Genomic DNA, 18937 nt, shown 5'->3' with positions numbered 1-18937 from the left:
CCATCTCTGAGATGACCTCAGGCCATGGCTCCCCAGATATTTTTTTCCCAACTTAAAAAAAAATCATATTATGGTATCAGATGAGGTTCTGGCTAGATACTCTCCTTGGTTTCCTATCTTTCCTGCGTTTCTAAGCACCCCATTGCTGGGTTGTCCTGGGTATGGACATAGCTCACCGGGATGCAGACCCTGACTCTTTGGAGGGTGTCTTCTGCTGAATTAGGACATTACACTACTTGGGAACCCCACAACTGATCTTCTTCTAAAACATTCTCTCCCCAACCACTTCCCCCACTTTACTTCATCTGCAACTGTGGGGAAGGGACCTGCCAAAGCTCCTGTCCTCCTCCTCTTCGTCCCCCTGCCCCTCTCTTCCTGTCTGGGTTGGCCAGAAGGAAGACTGGCTGTACAGGACCCCGACTGGGCAGAAGCAACCCCCAAGAGTCTGTGGACACAGGGAGTGTTTCTGTGTCCAAATCGGGACTGTCCAAGGATGTAGGATGCTTTTCTTTTCTGTCCACTAGGGGGCTGCCTGTGGGGGGATGGAAAAAACGGAGGCTTAAAAAAAAATTATGCTGCTAAAATTTCAGCAAGAGGGGAAAAGAGAGAGCGCGTGAGAGACAGCAAAGCAGCCCCAGGCTTCCTCCTCTCTTTCACGTCAGAGGCAGGAACCGACTGTGCTAACGCTGTTGACTCAACACGCAGAGACGGAGAAAGGAGCAGACACAGTGAGAGGAGAGGGGCTCCCCTGACCCAGGGAATTATCACTAGTGGAGTAAAGCCACCTGACTTTTTGATCTTATTTCGGTTGCCTCCTTTTCTCCTTCCACTCCAGCCCTGCCAGCTGGGGTTTCATTTCTTCCGTGGAGCCTCTTCTCTTCCTCCCAGAAAAGGAGGAAGGGATAAGAAGGGAGAGAGGTGGGTTCTCTAGGTGAGCGCAGTAGCTTGGCTCCAGCCCGCACAGACGAGAATCCTCTTCGCAGGAAGCTTCTCACACTCCCCTGCCGCCCACCCCCAGTCCGGGTAAGTCCAGCGTCCTTGCTCCTTCGATTTCCTTGCTAGCGAGATTTCAGCACCACGGAGAGCTGTGAGATGCATGCTGGTTCCTGTGTCTCTGTGTTCCTGCAAGGCGTTTGGCACTAAGGTTACATCTTTCTCTCTGCTGCCAATCGAGCCGGGTTCTGCGTAGGGAAAAGAAAGGCGCAAAACTATGTCTACCAAATTAAAGGGGAATGTGGAACCCTGGCCTTTTGGTTGTGCGTGTGTGCATGTGTGTATGTATGTGTTGTTGCATAAGACAGGTGAGGTCTGAGCTAAATCGCCAGAGGGTTTCTGCCTGTTTCTGTGTAGGGCTGTTCTTTTCTATGTAGATAAGAGGGAGTATTTGAGGGATTAATCGTGCACCTTCTTTAACTCTTTCCCAACAAGTCATCCATGTAAGAAAAGTGTTGCAACGGAAGCCTGGGGGGTTGGGAGTGGAGGTAGAGTTAAAAGTTATGCTCCTCTGAGAAAGCTTTGAAGAGGTGGTTTTAAAATGTCAAGTTCCCCAGGATTCTCTAGGTCCTTGCTGTGGAGAAAGCCCAACCTGACCTTTTACTTTCTCTCCTAGTGTGATCTGTGGCAAGTGGGCAGGGACAACAAGTGAGAACCAGGCTGGGTTTGGTTTTGGGGGCTGAGGTCCCACTAAGATCATGGTGGGAGGAGAGGGTCAGTGTCTTGAGCTTTGCAGAGGTTGACTGACGTGGATTATATTATATTTGCAAGGATGCAGGAAGTGCCCTCCACTCTTCTGTCATCCTTGACTCTGTGTGGTTGGAAAGAGGACAACGTCTGTCCTGCCTGGTTTTTGTTTTTTGTTTTTGCCAGTGAAAGACAGCTCAGAAGAAAGGTTTGTCTCCTCAGATATAGAGAAGCAGACGTGATCCTAGACTGGTCCTAACCAAAAGCCTTGAACTAGTGCTGTCCTCCAGCCCTGAGAGGCTCTACAAACAGGCTTGCCATCACTTCAGACTTCACTGTGACTTCTTTTTGCAAAGCACCGCTCTGTCTTCTCTGCTTCCTGCTTCTCTGAGATACATTCAGTCAGTTCCCCAAATCTGCCTAGGTTTTACCTGGGAGACACTATCTGCCTGCCCCCTCTCCCTGCTCAGCCTTGCCTGCAGCTGCTCGGGTGGGGCCATGCAACAGGTGGTGTTGGGGACTCCCTTTAATCACCCAAAGTCTCCATGAAGCCAGCATCCCAAGGGGGATTTTAAAGAGGCTTCTGGTATGAGTAAACTTTGCCTTGAATGAGCCCCTAACTATTTAAGGTTCTGGTCACTTTGTTCAAGAGGACAGAATCGGGGTGGGGGGTGCGTTTCATTCCTTCCAACCCCCAATGAACTCTGACATGATGACTTTCTGTCTTGCTTTTTAATTCAGCATCCTGGGCCCTCCTCCAAGCTGAGCAGATACTCTGCCTCTGGTTGGAAAGCCTTCTGGGTGATAGCCACAGTCCTGAGTGAAATGGCACCACTTTTTATTTCTTTAACTATGCTTGCCATTGGACCCTGAGAAACCTCAGCACCTCCCTAGGATGGCACAAAGTAGAATGAAGTGAGGAAAAGAGTGAAGTCAGAGGTTTAATGGTAGGGAAAAAAGACTGAAATAGATAAAAAGGATCAGAAGCCAACCTTGACTCATTCATATATCAACTTGCCCAACCCCTCCCATCCTTGAAATCTCCCAGTTTGAACATGAGTGTGAATGGATTTCCACATGACATGTCCCTGAAGGTTAAAAAAAAAATTCATGCCCTGCAATGGACCCTGTCTAAAGCCACCATTTATTACTAAAGTCACCATACTTAGTGGTCATTATCTCATTAATGCCCTTAAATTCTCTCTGAAAAAACTGCTCAGTGTCATTGCTGGGCCCATTTAATAAATGGGGAGACATAGACATTTAAAGTGCTAGGCTAGAGGTTAGCAAAAGTGGAAATAGAACTTCTGATTTCTTAATATTTCATACCTGTGTAATGCAGAAATGCTCATGTGCAGGAGAGCAGGAATGGATTGCTCCCCTGTGGACAGATTTGCAACCAAAGCCTTTTAGTGACCTCAGTGTAGAGCAGTGGCTTCTCCCTGGTGAAGAATGAGAATAGCCAGGAGTCTCAAGGTATTACTGGCCTTGGGTTCTCAGCCAAGAAGATGGACAGGAGCCAGGTGAAGAGGTCTCTGGACTTCCTGTGAAGAAAGCCTCCCCCTCAGCTGGTGGCCTCTAAACTGAACTGATGTCATGCAACTGAGTGCTACACTCCCCTTGCCCCAGAAATCCCGATGGAAGGCACCTCTCTGGTGCACACTGTCATGGATGTCTTGGTCTTTGGTGTTCGATGACTTTTCTCTCCTCTGAACCTTTTGTTTCCTGGGAGCACTTCCAAGGAGTTCTCTGTGGCTCAGAATGTGGGAAGGATGACTGAGGAGCAGGAGAAGGTTGAGCTCAGAGCACCTACAGAAACCCCAGGAAAGGAGTGGGAGACTGGGCATAAACCCACCCCACATACGAAACTTGTGCCCTGGCAGCCCTATCCCTCGCATCAGGCAGCATTTTGGAGGGAAACCCACTGCGTTTTCTTATCCAGTCCTCATTCATGAAGCGGGGAGACTGCTGGGCTGCCTCCAAGATTTGGGGAGATGAGAGATGTGGAGAAAGGTCAGAGGAAGGGGAAGGTCAGAATCTGGCCTTATTCTCCACAGTCATCTTTTACCTGGATATCGTCACTGTAACTTTTTAAAAAATTCCAGGTATAGTTTACATATAAAAAATATACTAATCTTAAGTACTCAGATTAGTAAGCTTTGACAGTTGTTGTACTTACCTAGCTACTACCCCAAACAAAATGTACTGAAGTTCCCTTGTGCCTCTTTCTAATCAGTCCTTCCCTCCCCCAACGCTGTCACTTTCTAACTTCTATCACCAAAGCTTCCACTACTACATTCTGTAGTGGAAATAGATTGCTTAATGTGTTACTTAATAGATGTATCATGTAGACCCTAGACTTTTAAGAGAACATGTCAGAGTCTGAAGATACTGGGTGGGTGGCTGGGGGAGAGGGGTGCATTCTTCATCTAAGTTTCTGGTCATGGTGTTGAAAAGTCAAGCAGTCATTTCAAATATGCATGTGTAGGAGCTGCAATGAAATCCATATAGGAACTCCTGCAGGTCCCTATCTCTGAGCTTCCTGAGTTATTTGATGGTATAGTACATGGAGATGATATTGAAATTTCTATTAAAAATTTGGAATTCAGCCACTTGGTGGCTGGGCATGAGTCATCCCATCTGGGCTCCAGGAGGTTGGGATGAGAAAAGAGTACCCATGTGAGCTAATTAGGGGAAGAGAGAGGAGTTCACTGCGAGAGTGACACGAGCTTCAGCTCTGTCTACCAAGGTCATGGCTGCTCCTCCTGACTCTAGAGTGGCTTTAGAATCAGAAGACACTTTGCGGAGACTCACATACTGTCATATCATCAGAGTTCCATCCAGGGATGGCTCCATTCATCCTGCTCCCATACCCGGTTGTATGCTAGGATAGGGAGTCTCTCTTCTATTTTATCATGAGGAAGCAATGGAGTTGGAAGGTTTTGATGACTTTGGTGGGAATGTGGTTGTCATCTAAAAAAATCAGAATTTCTATCAGATCAATTAGTAAGTCAGAGTTTTTAGCAGTCCCCCAAAACAGGCCATAGAGCTGTTTACATGCTTAGTGGGTAAACATGTTCCCTGCCTTTACTCAGACTTTCCTAAGCACCTTTTTCCCAGGCTGTCCCTTTCTGAGGTTGCCGGCTTCAAAGAGTGCACCCAGTCAGCTCATTTATGGGAACACTCCTTTCTGAGGCAGCTCTTCTAGCTGGGATCCCACAGAGTAGAGGACAGGTTGCTAAGCTGTCGGGTCTTGGTAAGTTAGAAGACAGCCACAATGAAGATTCCTCAATATCAGGGCAGAAGTTTGTGCAGAAATATAAAAGTTTAAATGATCTCCACAAAACCAATTCCAGTAGATGATTTGGGAGATGTACAGAGATACACCTTTGCCTCATCTTACCTAGGCTATGTTAATAAGATCAGATGATATTCCTCGCCTAACTGGAATTTCATCTTAAAAGCAAGTACAGTGAAAAGGGGGAATTGGAACAGAGGTGCTTACAGGTTAATTACAATTGTATATAAGAATCACTACATCTTTATCTTGGAACATGACTTTGGATTACAACTGTTTTGACACATTTAGAACACAGCAAGTAACCAGTATGTCAGTTGGCAAATATAATTTGAGAAGCCTTGACCTCTTCTCTTTCCTTCCTTTGCTTTCTTGTAATAAAGTATATATAACATAAAATGTACCATCTTGACCATTTTCAAGTGTACAGTTCAATGACATTAAGTACATTTACACTGTTAAGAAATTATCACCACCATCCATCTCTGGAACTTTCTCGTCTTCCTAAACTGAAATTCTGTACCCATTATACAATAACTCTCTACTTCCCCTCCCCCAAGCCCCTGGCAGCCATCATTTCCATCTCCATGAACTTGACTACCCTTGACACTTCATGTAAACAGGATCATACCAAATCCATAGTTCAGCATGTGTCAGGATTTCATTCCTTTCTACAGGTGAATAATATTCCATTGTATGTATATACCACATTTATTCATCCATTCATCCATCAGTGGACATTTGGGTTACTTTCTCTTCTGCTCCTTTAATTCTGGCCAACTGCCTCTGCTTTACTCTCCAACCAAGTAGCAAAGGGAGACTCTCTTGCCATGGCTCTCCTGGCTTATGTATTCCAAGGTGAGACTCCATAATGAAAGGAGTTCTGGGGCCAGGGGTAAAGGAGCCACAGAATCATTACAGTTTTCTGAAGGATTCTACCCCTGATCTCCTAGGGGCCTCTTCCTTTAGAGTAGAACACTGCCAAGCTCACCTCTACTTGGTTCTTATAATAACATGTTATGCTCTAGCTGTAGATGACTCAATAAAGGGTTATTACCAGGACCCAGGAGGAATTCACAGTTCTTTTAATCTGAATGTGTCTTTATACTATATGGTATGAAGGAGGCATAAAGCAAAAAGCATAGAACATTGATCCCCGGATAGTATCAACCCAGAATGGCTCATGTTTGACAAAGCTTAGCAACATCTCTGGGCTGGAATTTGGTCTTCGGTCCTAGTCCACCTAGAAGTTCACATACCTGGGCCCTAGCAGCTCGGATCTTTCTATTGTTTAATGATAATTCTAGCCAACGTTGACTGAGTGCTTGCTGTCAGTGTCAGCCAAGTGCATGGCACAGAATGCCCTTAATAAATGTTCACTGTTATTATTCTTAATACCACTGTAAACACTTCATATCATTTGGTGGCTAAAACATTATGACATTATTATCCCCATTTTACAGATGAGGATACTGAGGCACAGTGACAAGTGACTTGCTCAACTTTCTACATCTAGGAAGTGACAGAGCTGGAAACTCAGACCCAGGTTCCAGCTTGGTCTTAACCACCTTTATCATTCGTTTGGCAATTAATGATGGCTCCACTGTTTCCTCTCAAGCAGTGTCAGAGGAATTTCACATCATGTATTATTAGTAAACTTCATATGTGAAAAGCTAGGGGTCTCTCCATTTAGATTACCTGTTCTATGAGGGCCAGAAGAGCCCAGTACAGGGCCAGGCACATAGTAGGGCCCAATAAAATTTTTCGCATTTGTTATTGGCTCTGCTCAGTCTAAGTGCAGGAGTTTGCGGACTTGTTTTCCTTGTTCGATAATTATGATAGTAGCAATAACAATAATCATAATAATAGCTGTTATTGCCAGCCTTTATACCAGACTACAAGAAAGCATCCCACTTGATTTCTCAGTTCTCTCAGTAATGGGAACAAGTAGCTTCTCCCTGATTGGAGGCTGCTGCGTGACAGGCACTGTGCTGGTGTTATAGTACCTTCTCCTATTTGATCCCTACAACAACCCAGGAGAAAGGTCGGCCAGGAAAACGTTCTGTAGCCCAAGCTCTTTCCCGCCCTTCTGCTGAGTACTGTCTTAGCCACTTAGCCACACCCTCTCCTTGAGCCACTTGTGCAGCCGGAAGCAAAACGGGCGGTTGATTACCAGGGAAACTTGGCTTCAGATTCCTGCCCTGCCACGCCCTGACCTGGGCCCTTGGGCTATTATTTAACCTGTCTTAATCTGGTATTTCTCATCAGATCCTCTCCATCGCTCTCTTCACCCAAAAATATGTCTATAGATAGCATCACATCTTCCTTAAAGGGGTTCTTGGGAGAATTAAATGGGGCACAGGTACGAAGTGCCAAGGACAGTGGTTGGCATGAGCATAAATGATTGTGCCACTTGCTATTTCCTGTGGCCTGGGGACTGGGTGAGGCCTGGGCCACTTGGCATTTTCACAAGCTAGCAGTTATCTAGTCTGACCTGGATTTTACATTCTCCTCAAGTGCTAATGGGCTGGGCTGGCCCTTGTTTTACATCACCTTGATTTTAGGAGCATGTGTTGGCTATCTTTTTTCTCTTCTTTTAGTACCAAGAGGCTGGCAGGCTGATATTTAAATATATCTGAAAGATGCCTCTTGTCAATTAATTACCTGGAAATTGTACTGGACTGAAATTAATCTGAGCCTTAAGGAGGCCACCGGGTTTTGAGGCCCATTCCACTCCCAGCTGCAGACTAAAAACATTTGGGTTCCTTTTCTTTTGCCTTTCCCTCTCTCCAGATTCTTCTGCTATTCTGTTTTATTTATGCAACATTTTCCCTTCCTTTATAATCCTGTTTTCCATAAGAAGAACATCTAACAGCCACCTCCTGGCTGGGCTGGAGTAATTGTTTGAATTTTTTGACGGTGTGCAGTTTCAAAGGGTTGAGTATATATAGATTACCTTGAATTTATCGCTGCAAGCACATCAGGAGAGAAGCTGCTGCCTGCCTCATGAAGTATTGTAAACCCCGTAGCCACTGAGCGCCTGCATCTGTGTGGATAGTCTGTTTATCTAAATGGATTTCTGTAAACCAGATATCTTAATAAACCAAGGTTTGCCAGCCAGTGCTGCCGTCTCCTATGAGCTTGTCAGTACCAAGGTCGGCAGTGGGCCCCTGGCCGAGGGACAGGTGCAGAGAGAGGAAATCAGCCAGCCGCCCTCCGCCCTCTCCAGCAGCAGTCGGGCATTCCAGCTGTGGGTCCGCGGTGGCAGGGCGCACGCAGACAGCGAGAGGGCAGCAGCAGGGCCAGGTCCTGAGCACGCGGTGTGAGCCCCGCACAGGGTTCTGTCGGAGAGGGCAGACGCTTCGCACTCTGTAGAGGGGCTGTCTCCTCACCGTGCCCCGGTCTGTGCCACAGGGAGAGGGAACCTATAAACCCAGCCATAAAGCCTCCCGTTCAAAGCCGTATATATTTATAGGGATATAAATGAAGTTCAATGCCGGTGAAACTCACTATAAAAGCCAAAGACTTCATCTGTATCTATACTTCGGGCGCCGATCAGCTCTGCTCTTAACTCCCCCCGAGCGCCGCCGCGAGGGCGCGCACGCGCTCGCCCGCCGCCCAGCTGCAGCTTCCGCGGGCCGGCGGGGGCGGAGCAGGCGGGGCGCTCCTGAGCACCTGCAAGGCAGGCGCGGCAGCTCTGCGTTCCCCTCATCTCCCAGGGCTGTTGAAAAGCAGAGAGGAACAAGAGAAGGAAAAAGCCCTGCCAGAATCAAGCGGCTTCAAACAGTCAGGAGTCTGGCTTTAAATAAAACAATTTGAGAAAGGTTGGCTTTTCATCTTGGAAGCTGCCAAGTTTCTGCTCCTCACAGCCCCAGATGAGATACAGCGATGAGACGGCAAAGCCAGGGCTGACCTGCCCCACACCCTGCCTGCCGCGCACCCCTCACTGAGGCTGCTGGGAGAGACCCTGCCACACAAGGATTTGAATCCTGGCTCAGCCACTCACTGGCTATGTGGCTTTGGGGAAGTCACTTGACTTCTCTGAGCCTCAGTTTCCTCACCCATAAAATTGTTCCTACCTCTCACAATCATGCTGTGGGTTAAATGAGATGTCATTTGCTACACGAAGGCTCATAACGGCCGTTAGCACATAGAGGGTCTTCAGTCTATAGAGCTTTCTCTTGATGCAAATGTCCACAGCAGAAAGGGTATATTTTGAGGGTGGAGGTCAGGGGTCACATGGCTACTCTGACATATGTTCTTCCCAAGGTGTGGGGGAGAACGCATGTGGCCTGAGACTGACTTCAGGAGCAAGAGCATTTGGGAGACAGGCAGGGGGCTTGAACCCTACCCTCTTCTCATCTTGCTGCTCTCTCCTCTCAGGCCTGCAAAGCTTCTGGGCCAGAGTGCCTGGGGCAACCACTGAGGGGAAGGCCCACTGACCAAATCTTGTCTTCCTGGAGTTGTCCCTGTAGTGGGACCAGTCAGTATCCTTATAACTGTTTCCCTGGGGAGATCAGAGAGGGCAGTGCTAACTACTTGGGGCAGTTTCCTGGGGAGTGTGTCTTTGGGTAACTACCCATGCCCTTCCAGACCTGACCCTCAAGGGGTCAGCAAATCATGCCAAGGACATGGGTTTTTTTTCTGGGTCACCCTCCGTCCGAGGGAGGGACCAAATGGAATACTCTGGAAGGGAGGAAAGGGTGTGGTTGATCTGCACCCTGATATGTACTGAGTGGGGGTGGGGAGGACACCCCTATCCATCAGTCTCTTATTAAAAATGGTCTGAGGCACAGTGCAAGGGTTAATAAAATGCAAAGAAAGAGTGTGACATGCCCTCCCTTCTCCACACCGCTCCCCCTTTTTTTCATGTGTATTTTATAAGCTTCATTTAGTGAGAATGAAAGGCACCGGCAGCCATCCTGGGAGACTGGGAGGGGAAGGGAATAAAGTCAGTGGAGAGGGCCTGTGGGGGCTTCCCTGGCAGCATCCTACCCCATGGCAGTCCCCTCCCAGGCTCCCCAGGGCACCTCTTCTCTGTGGACAGAGACCAGGAGACAGTGAACAGTATGGTGCTCCCTCTCTGCGCACACCCTTCCATTGCCTCCCTGCTTTCCAGGTGGGATCCTGTGCACCTCTGGCAACCACATGTGACAGAGGCCTGGGGAATCCCACCTGACTCCCTGGACTCTGCCGTGGTGGGAAACTTGGGAAGAGTCCTGGTTCCTGCTCCTTGAAATGTTTTGCCTTTCTCCTTTCAAGTTCTTAAGGTCCAGTGTTACTAAAGGGATTCTTTGCTGATGGCAGAAAGTTGCTATAAAGGGAAAAGAACTTTTTCATTTCTGAAGTTTTGTGCCTTGCCTTGGAGTTAGGCTCAGCAACTGGGCTGACCAGGCCCTGCCAGAGACGAGTTAGTCGCTGTGGGGAGTGGCAGGTTACCCAAGATCTACGTGCAGGATGTTTAGGATCTCCTGGGTTCATAAATTGCCGGCTGGATCCATAAACAGCTCCATGTCTGTTTTTCAGTAACATAATAATCACTAACACCTATAAGATAGAAATAACTGCCAGGCAGTCTAAATACTTCACACCTAGAAACTTCCTAAATCTATACAATCACCTTTTGAATAAGGTTCTATATATCTCCATTTTACAGTAGGAAAAACTAAGGCACAGGGAAATTACCAAATTTGCCTGAGGACACACAATAAATAACAGAGTCAGGAATGCTGTGCATTTAGTTACAATGCTGTCCCTAGCGTCACTCAGAAACCACCCAGGTTCCTGGTTACCAAAGTAATATGCAAAAACTGGATCACTGTAGTCCTCACAAGCGTGGCTTGAATGGCAAAGGTCGGTTTAAAAATCAGACCAGAGGAGTTACTGTTTCTCTTGGGGGCTCAGTGCCATCACTACTGCCACTCCCCCTCCCTGGGGAGTCATTCTGTTATTTCAACAAAGCCTCATCTAACAGCTTCAGGATGAGAGAAGAGAGCAGCTTCAAAGCAAGTGAGTTTCCTCAAATGCATTTTCCTTCATCCAGTCTCACAAGGTGGTGAAGGTGGTGTCAATTCTCATCTCTCCACAAAAGCCTCACTCATTTTGTGGTTTATCTATTTTGGGGGTTATCTGGGCCGCAGTTGTAACTACTCATTCACTTGTGGGCCACTTCTTCTAACTCTGATCTGCCATCACACAAAATGAAATTCCTGTAATAGATTCTCAAATGATTGGTCCAGCTGGGAGAAGTATGGCAGGCAGATGCAGCAGAGCCCAATTTGTTCCTTTTGAGGTTTCTTCTTCAGCTCTGAGGACATAAATTGAACACCAGTGGCAGCCAGGACCACTGGAAGATTGTAGGGGAGGCAGGTGGTGCTGGCTGGGGGCACAGGACAGCTCACGGAGCCCAGGCACTTTCCTGCTATGCAGTTAGAGATGGAAACAGTGAAGAATATCAGCCAAAGGAGCAGGTGGGCTGTTCATAGCTTTAGATCCCCCTCCCCCCACCCTGGAAATGTGCCAGACATAGTGGCAGACCAAGCCAAGAGTCAGGTTTATCCCAGAATAGAAACCCTGGGGACAGGGGAAGGCACAGGGGAAAGCAGAAAGACCATTAGTTCTGAAGACAGTGGGCCCGAGCATGGATCCTGGCTCTGCCTAGCTTTGTCCCCTTGGTGAAGTCACTTAACCTCTCTGAGCCTCTCTTTCCTTAACTCTAATCTGAGGATGAAACACCTCTTAGGAATTTTGTGAAAATTGAATAAGGTAATATCTACAGAGCTCCTGGCACTCAATAGGTAGTCAGTAGGTGTTGATTCCCTTCCCCCAGTAACAATAATTTCTTGCATTTTTGTTGTGCTTCATTAATTGTCAGTGCTACTACTCGTGGACCACCTGATCTCTGCAACCATTTGTGAAGGTAAGCAAAAGAACTCAATAATTAATCCCCTTTTATAGATGGGGGAATTACTACAGCGTTTCAAGGGGGCTTGTCCAAGATAGCAGAGGTGGTAAGTGACAGAACTGAGATTACAACTCTTGCAGCTTTGGGTTTAATCAATTGAAAACCCTCTTTGTTGTGCTGTGATTAGGCTGGTGACTGAAATCACAAAGATCAACAAGATCCTCTGCCCAGATGGCCAGAAGACAGAATCAGCTCCTGTGGCTGCTGCTGCATCTCTGGGGATAGTGAGCAGGGTCTGAGGTGTCCTTTAGAGGCTCCGGCACCAGACTCTCAAGTCCTTTCATTTCTGGAAAGTGCTCTGCGGTAGCTCCCTCAGTAGATTAGCGCCGAGTTTCCTGTGGGCCAGACAGTCTTGGCTCCCCTCCCTCCCCCAGCCAGCCATCCGGGGGAGCCTGAGTCACTCATCACAGCCACTACACAGGGACCAGCTCCCACCACTAGAAAGAGAGCACTGAGCTTGTGTCCAGCAGGCCAGTAGCTGCACCTGGTACCTCCACAGAAAAGCTCACCGAATCTTGTAGTTTCCTTGACACCCAAAGCTAAGGAGCAAAGGCAAAAATAAGCAAGTGGTTCACAACAAATGAAAAGGCTTCTGTACAGAAGAGGAAACCATCAGTAAAATGAAAAGGTGACCTATTGAATGGGGGAAATATTTGCAATCCACATATGAAAGGGGTTAATATACAAAATGTACAAGGAACTCATACAGCTCAATAGCAATAAATAAATAAATAAATAAATAAATATCCAATTTAAAAATGGGCAAAAGACTTAGACATTTTTCCAAATAAGGTATACAGATGGCCAACAGATACATGAAAAGGTGCTCAGCATCACTGATCATCAGGGAAATGCAGATCAAAACCACAAGGAGATGTCACCTCACACTTCTTAGAATGACCACCGTCAGAAAGGCAAGAGATAACAAGTGCTGTTGAAGGTGGGGACAAAAGGGAGTGCTTGTGCCCTGTGGATGGAAATGTAAACTGGCTCGGCTGCCTCAGAAAGCAGTGTGGAGGTTTCTCAAGGAATTAGAAATAGAACTACCCTGTGATCCAGCAATTCCACTTCTGGGTATTTATCCCAAGGAAACAAAATCACTATCCTGAAGAGATATCTGCACCCCCATGTTCATAAGAGCATTATTTATAATAGCCAAGGTATGGCTACAACCTAGGTGTCTGTCAGCAGATGAAAGGATAAAGAAGATGCGGTACAAACACACACACATGCACACAGGCAGACACACAGGCACAATGGAATATTATTTAGACTTTAAAAAGAGGGGAAATCCTTTCATTTGTGACAACATGGATGAACATGGAGGGCATTATGCCAAGTAAAATAAGCCAGACAGAGAAAGACAAAGATCTCATGGTATCACTTATTTATGGAATCCAAAATAATAGTTGAACTCATAGCAATAGAGAGTAGAGAAGTGGTTGCCAGGGGTCGGAGGGTAAGGGAAATAGGAAGAGTTTAAAAAATAAAATAACATAGCACTCCTTGGCACTCTCCTATTTTATTTCTATTACATTTATCATCAGCCAACATAATATGTATTTATTTGATCTCTTCTTTATTGTCTGTCTCCTCCCAGTAGAATGTAAATTCTGAAAGTAAGGATTTTGTCTTACTAACAGTTGGATTCCTAGGAACACTGTGTTTAGTTAATATCGGTTGAGCAAATGAATGAATGGGTCTTTATCCAGTATGCTCTGTTTCAACAAGCTGTTACTGAAGACCTGTTCCAAGCCAGGCATTTTGTTAATGGCTGGGTATGGAGTGGAATGAGATGTGGCTCGCTGCCTTTGAGAATCTCCCAGTCTGGTTGGGGTAGAGGGGAAGCCACAGGGACAGGTAACTACCTCACAGTGTGATGAAGCGTTAATGTCTAGGAACCAGCTTCATGACGGTGTGGGGGGGTACCCCATTAACCAGAGAAGGAACAGCAGATGCAAAGACTCAGAGTCACAGAAAGGCACGTTGGATGGTGACTGAGAGCGTGATGTGGCTGGAACCCAGGATCACCGAGTCATGGTGGTGGGATGGCAGGGATGGTGGGAGGCGATACCCAAGAGAAGGCAGGGATTTGGTTCCTTTTCTCAGGATGCCAAAGGGGGAGATAACCAATTGCTTGGGTGCTTTAGGTATGAAATCCTAATCTCTGTCATAGGATGTAAGTTTGTTGCATTTTTCATCAGAGAATTAAAGGCACAGCCTCACCAAGTTTTCTTTGCTCTTGAGAAATCCTTTTCTATTAACCCTGTCTTTTACTGCCAAGCCAGAGAGTGATGGTGGGGACTTGGAGGTGGGTAGGTGGCACCTGCAGAATCTCTAGGTCCCTTAGCTCAGACAAAACATTGGAGGATGCTGTTCCTCTCTCATTTAAAAGTGTGAGGCCAGTCCTCAGTCACCCATCTGCTGTCGCTACTTCCCGCCTTAAAAAGGACACCACGCTGACTGGTAATACGGAGGCCAAAGGCGAGATTGTCTGGTGAGAATGAAGGATAGCGAATGAGAGAAAGAAAAGCCCTGGGACCAGAAACCTTGAATGCTCATCTGTCCCCTGTCACTGTGTCTCGTTTAAGAAGATCATCTGTTCTGTTTCTTCAGCTCCTTCTCTTCTGGAAAGCGGATGCAGCCCGGAGGCTCCCCTGCCAGGGCCGCCATCCGGGAAAGTGCTTCCCTATTGATTTGTATGTCAGCAATTCAAATGGGGGTATTTATACTGTGGCTGAGCACCTAATAAAAATTTAAATTATCGTTTAAAAAACCTGGAAGGGAGGGAAAATCTCATCAAAGAACAACCCCATAAGGAAAGGAAAAACACCACCCCACACACACAATTCGAGGTCCTCGGGTAGGGAGCCGAAGACTGGGACTGTAGGCTTGCCACAGTGTCCCTCGGGCCCTTGCATTTCTCCATTTAAATACCCCTCCTTCCCATCCAGACACCTTTCCCAAGCTCTGCAGCTCTGACTTCAGACTCAGGCTTCATCACTCATAGCTGCAGGGTTTGGGCAAATGACTGATATTTCCCTCTGAGCCCTTCTATTGCATAAATAGGAGAGAACAATGGCACTTTAAATGATGTCCCATATGCAGAACTCTTGGAGCAGAGCCCAGCACATAGTAGGTGCCCAAATGTTTATCCTAACTTCCTTCCCCCTGAGAGCTCCCCTATTCAGATTCTTCCTTAAGCCATGCCCTATAGTCTATTAAAACCTGACTGCAGCCAGGCGTTATCCTACTTGAAAGGCTCTGAGCCACTAAATCACACCCATGTATAATTGATAATGAATTAAAAGGTTAGGTGGTGGCACTGAGGGGAAGCAGAATGAAAGAAATAAAGGAAGCTTTAAGAGCAGAATGTCAGAAACCAGTTACAGATGTCTGTAGGGATATTTGAATTGATGCAGCTTCTGCAGAGTCTGTGAAATCATGCGTGTTAGGGAACTTAGGGAACCACCTCTTCAGTGGTCATTTGTAAGGACAGGCAATACACAGGTCAGGAAAGCAGGGAGTGGATCTCAAACTTGAACGGCAGTGTCAGAGGGCTCACCCTCTCCCATGACCGTATCCTTGCCATTGATCATGCCATTAACTGCCCTTTCTCCAAAGTCCTGAACTCACGTTTCTTGTCTCTGGCCCCTCCTCTATTTCTTCTTCCTAGTGCTTCAACTCCAGCAATTGCAGAATAGCACTGATGCCTCCCAGTCCCGGCCCTGCCTCTTTTCACACTATCCATTGCCTCATTTTACCAGACTTAGATTGCATATTTAGCATTAATCCCTTACAAACCCTTCTCTGGAATTCTTGTCCTGTGCTCACCTGGAAAAACCCCAATCTGGTTGAACTCAACTGCTGGCTATGCTTACAACTGAACACTACACATTGCTGAAAAAAAAAACAGTTGTGTGGACTGCTGTTGTTTTACAATTATGATTGGAAGCAGCTTGGCAATTCAATGATACGTTCCTCGTGCATTTACTTCTCCACCCTCCAAACGGACAATTTCACATCTCCCTGCACCAAAGACTGCCTCCCCTCCCTTTTTGATTTCTTCCAGCTGATGGCCTTACCTGGTATTTCACAGAGCAGCGTTCCCTCGTCTTCCTGCTGCTGACCCCACACGTCTTGCTGTCCTCTCAGTCCTCTCCTTCCTCATGGGTGCCTCTTCCCTGCTCTCAAGACCAACACCCCTCTTGTCTTCTGGACCCCACCCTCCCACACCACCTACGGACTTCATTCCTGCAGTTATCACCACTTCTCTCTTGAATCTTCCAATTCTCCCTTACCACCTCACTTTCCCATAAGAGCACTAATGTGCTTTAATGGCAGCTTAAAATATGTGAAATCCTCTCCTGATTCTTCTCTCCTTCCAGTTTCCACTCTGTTTTTCACCTATAGCAAAACTTACTGAAAGCATCTGATTCTCAGAGTGTTTTCTCTCCACCCAGCCAGGCCTCCATCCTTCCCATTGCACAGAGATGGCCTCATGTTGCCAAGCCTCAGCGTCATTTCTGTTACTTTTGTATGTGACCCTTCAGCATCTTTGGGCAAATATTCCTGTCCCTAAGCCACTATCTTCCCTTGGCTTTGATGACAGGCACTTCTTAGGGTGTCCTTCTATTTCAATGGCCATTGCTTTCTCTTTCTGTACTCGATCTATATAAGTTAGGGGGTTCTAGGATCCAGCCATGGTCCTCTTTCTCTTCTCTCATCTCACTTTCACCTCAAGTGACCACATGCCACTTATATACAAATGGCCACCAAATCCATGCCTGTACCTCTGACATATTCCTGGAACCCAGCTTAGAAAACCCAACAGCCTGCCCTCTGTCTCTACTTTGATGTTTAATAAAGTCCTCCAGTTTAATGTGCCTAAAGAGAATTCTTGATTTGTTATTTATGTGTTAAATTTGTTCCTCTTCCTGTCTTTCTCTTTTCAGTAGAAGGTACTAAATCTTGGTAGAAGGTAGAAGGTTTCTCAGGCAAAACAAACCGGAAGTCATCATTAAGTCCTGTTGACTCTATCTCTAAGAAACTTTCCAAATCCTTCCTCTACTATGCATGCCCATTTCTCACCTAGACCACTTCAGGGGCCCCAACCGTTGTTCCTGACCCCACTCTTCCCCTGGAGCCAAGCTACACCTAATTCTACAGTGATCTTTGAAAATTTAAATCAGATTATGTTCCTTCCTTCTCTCACACTTAAAATTCAAATGTTTTACCCTGATCAACAAAATCCTACCTATCTCTTTGACCTCCACTTTATTCATTCTGTTCTACTCATATTGGTTTCAGAAACGACAATCTCAGTACCACAAGGCTTTTGCAATATCTGTTCCTAGAATTTAGAGAAATCTTAGGAAGCATCACCAGGTCTCTTGGTTGCTAGCACAGTGCTCACCATGAGTGTATTTGATGGCTGCTGCCCACTGGATACTTCATTAGTATCCATAGTTCCATATTAGTATCCATATCTATACCTCATCCTAGTAGTTACAAAGACCTTTGCCTTGGTAGACACACAGACCTGGGATTTGGTTTAGTCCTGGTTGTGATTTTAAGCAGGTTTACCTGGTTGACCCTAAGCACTGTTGTGCAAATTATTACCCTTGAAAGTTACTATGAGGAGATTTGGGATTTTTAACAAAGATCTCATGGACCCCAAATTTCTGGGCAATATATGACCCCCTGGAAAATGATTTTGACCCCAGGTGGACTGTTTAGTAGTCAACAAAGTTAGGCTATCTTTAGCGTTCCTCTGTCATTCCTTAAGCAAGTCCCTTATCATAGCCTGGTCCCTTTCTCTGGAGTCACCTGCAAGTAGTGTGACAGGGAGGACCTTCATTTCAGTCTAGCATAGATCTGCGGCCTCTTCATGCCCTTGTTTTCACTTGGCTGTCACTCCTTACATGCCACATTGGGGCTCATTCAAGCTCATTTCCCCAGTCACGCCCTCTCTGCTTCTCTGTTGATCTGCCTATAATCAAGAGTTATTTGTATATCAGATTTATTTCACTGGAAAAAACCCATTGCTTCAAAGGATTTCATATTGTGCTTCATATAAATTACTTAGGAAAAAATAAGAATATTTTTCACATATCCAGCCTTTGTTATAATTTGTGATCACATTTTCCTTTCTGTGCTTCTTCTTATATTCTGTATCATTGGCTTGATTTGGGGCTTTAAGTCTACACATCAAATGAAGACCTTGCCTAGGTGTTTGCTCATCCACTATCAGCAAAGAGGGTGTTTTCTCTGTTACAGAACATATTCCACTTTGTATACATACTTTCTGTGACCACAGACAGGGAGGGGAGAATGTCTTTCTTTGTGCAAACTGTATATACAACACTCTATCTCTTACTTGACTGTAAGTACTCTAGGAGATGGTTAAGGGATATTTTAGGTGTAATTTTACTTTCATGATGAGGTTCAGGTTCAAACTGCAAAGAACCTCCAATCAAATTGTTAAATGTAAAAAAAAATTTAAATAATAACCTGAACTTCATCTTACACCTATGTTTCATTTCTTGGCCTTCTACAATCCTTCCACAAGTAACAGTGAGGTTGCCCTATCATCTGTTTGAGTAAAGATTAGTTGGCTGGCATTGGTTTGGACATTTGTCACTTATCTGGGCAATCTTTGAGATGCTTTTGAAGACTGGCATTTCAGCATATACCCAATGGCACTAGTAACTTTATATGTTCTTCTTTCATCATATTTACTATCATTTAAATAATCCATTTTCTGTTTCATTTACTTGCTCATTCTATGAAAGAAGTGCTGGATTCCTCAGGGTGGCTTCTAAACACTAATAAGTTTTTTGTCCTCATTGAATTTTTTATGTACTTGGCACCTCAGAAGCTTTCTCCAATCACTCCACTTCCATGACACATTCTGGAATGCAGAAATACATTGATGAGTCCTCAGGTAAGAGATGCAGATGTTCCAGGAACTGTCCTAGGTTCTGAATACTCAG

The 18937-nt window shown here is 45.9% G+C and overlaps 1 protein-coding gene across 4 annotated transcripts in view; it reads left to right on the top strand.

Moving 5' to 3' along the window:
* Positions 1-601: 601 nt before the first annotated feature.
* Positions 602-18937, top strand: part of TNR (tenascin R) — a 395087-nt gene continuing 376751 nt past the window's right edge. For all 4 annotated transcript variants that reach the window (XM_036918087.2, XM_036918086.2, XM_057507894.1 and 1 more), the window contains exon 1: positions 602-1023. The gene's annotated coding sequence lies outside the window, so the exon portion shown is untranslated. The remainder of the gene's footprint in view (positions 1024-18937) is intronic.

The sequence above is a fragment of the Manis pentadactyla genome, chromosome 9, assembly GCF_030020395.1.
Source record: "Manis pentadactyla isolate mManPen7 chromosome 9, mManPen7.hap1, whole genome shotgun sequence".
Lineage (NCBI taxonomy): Eukaryota > Metazoa > Chordata > Mammalia > Pholidota > Manidae > Manis > Manis pentadactyla.
The sequence above is the reverse complement of the archived record's forward strand: the minus strand, read 5'-3'. Positions and strand labels throughout refer to the sequence as shown.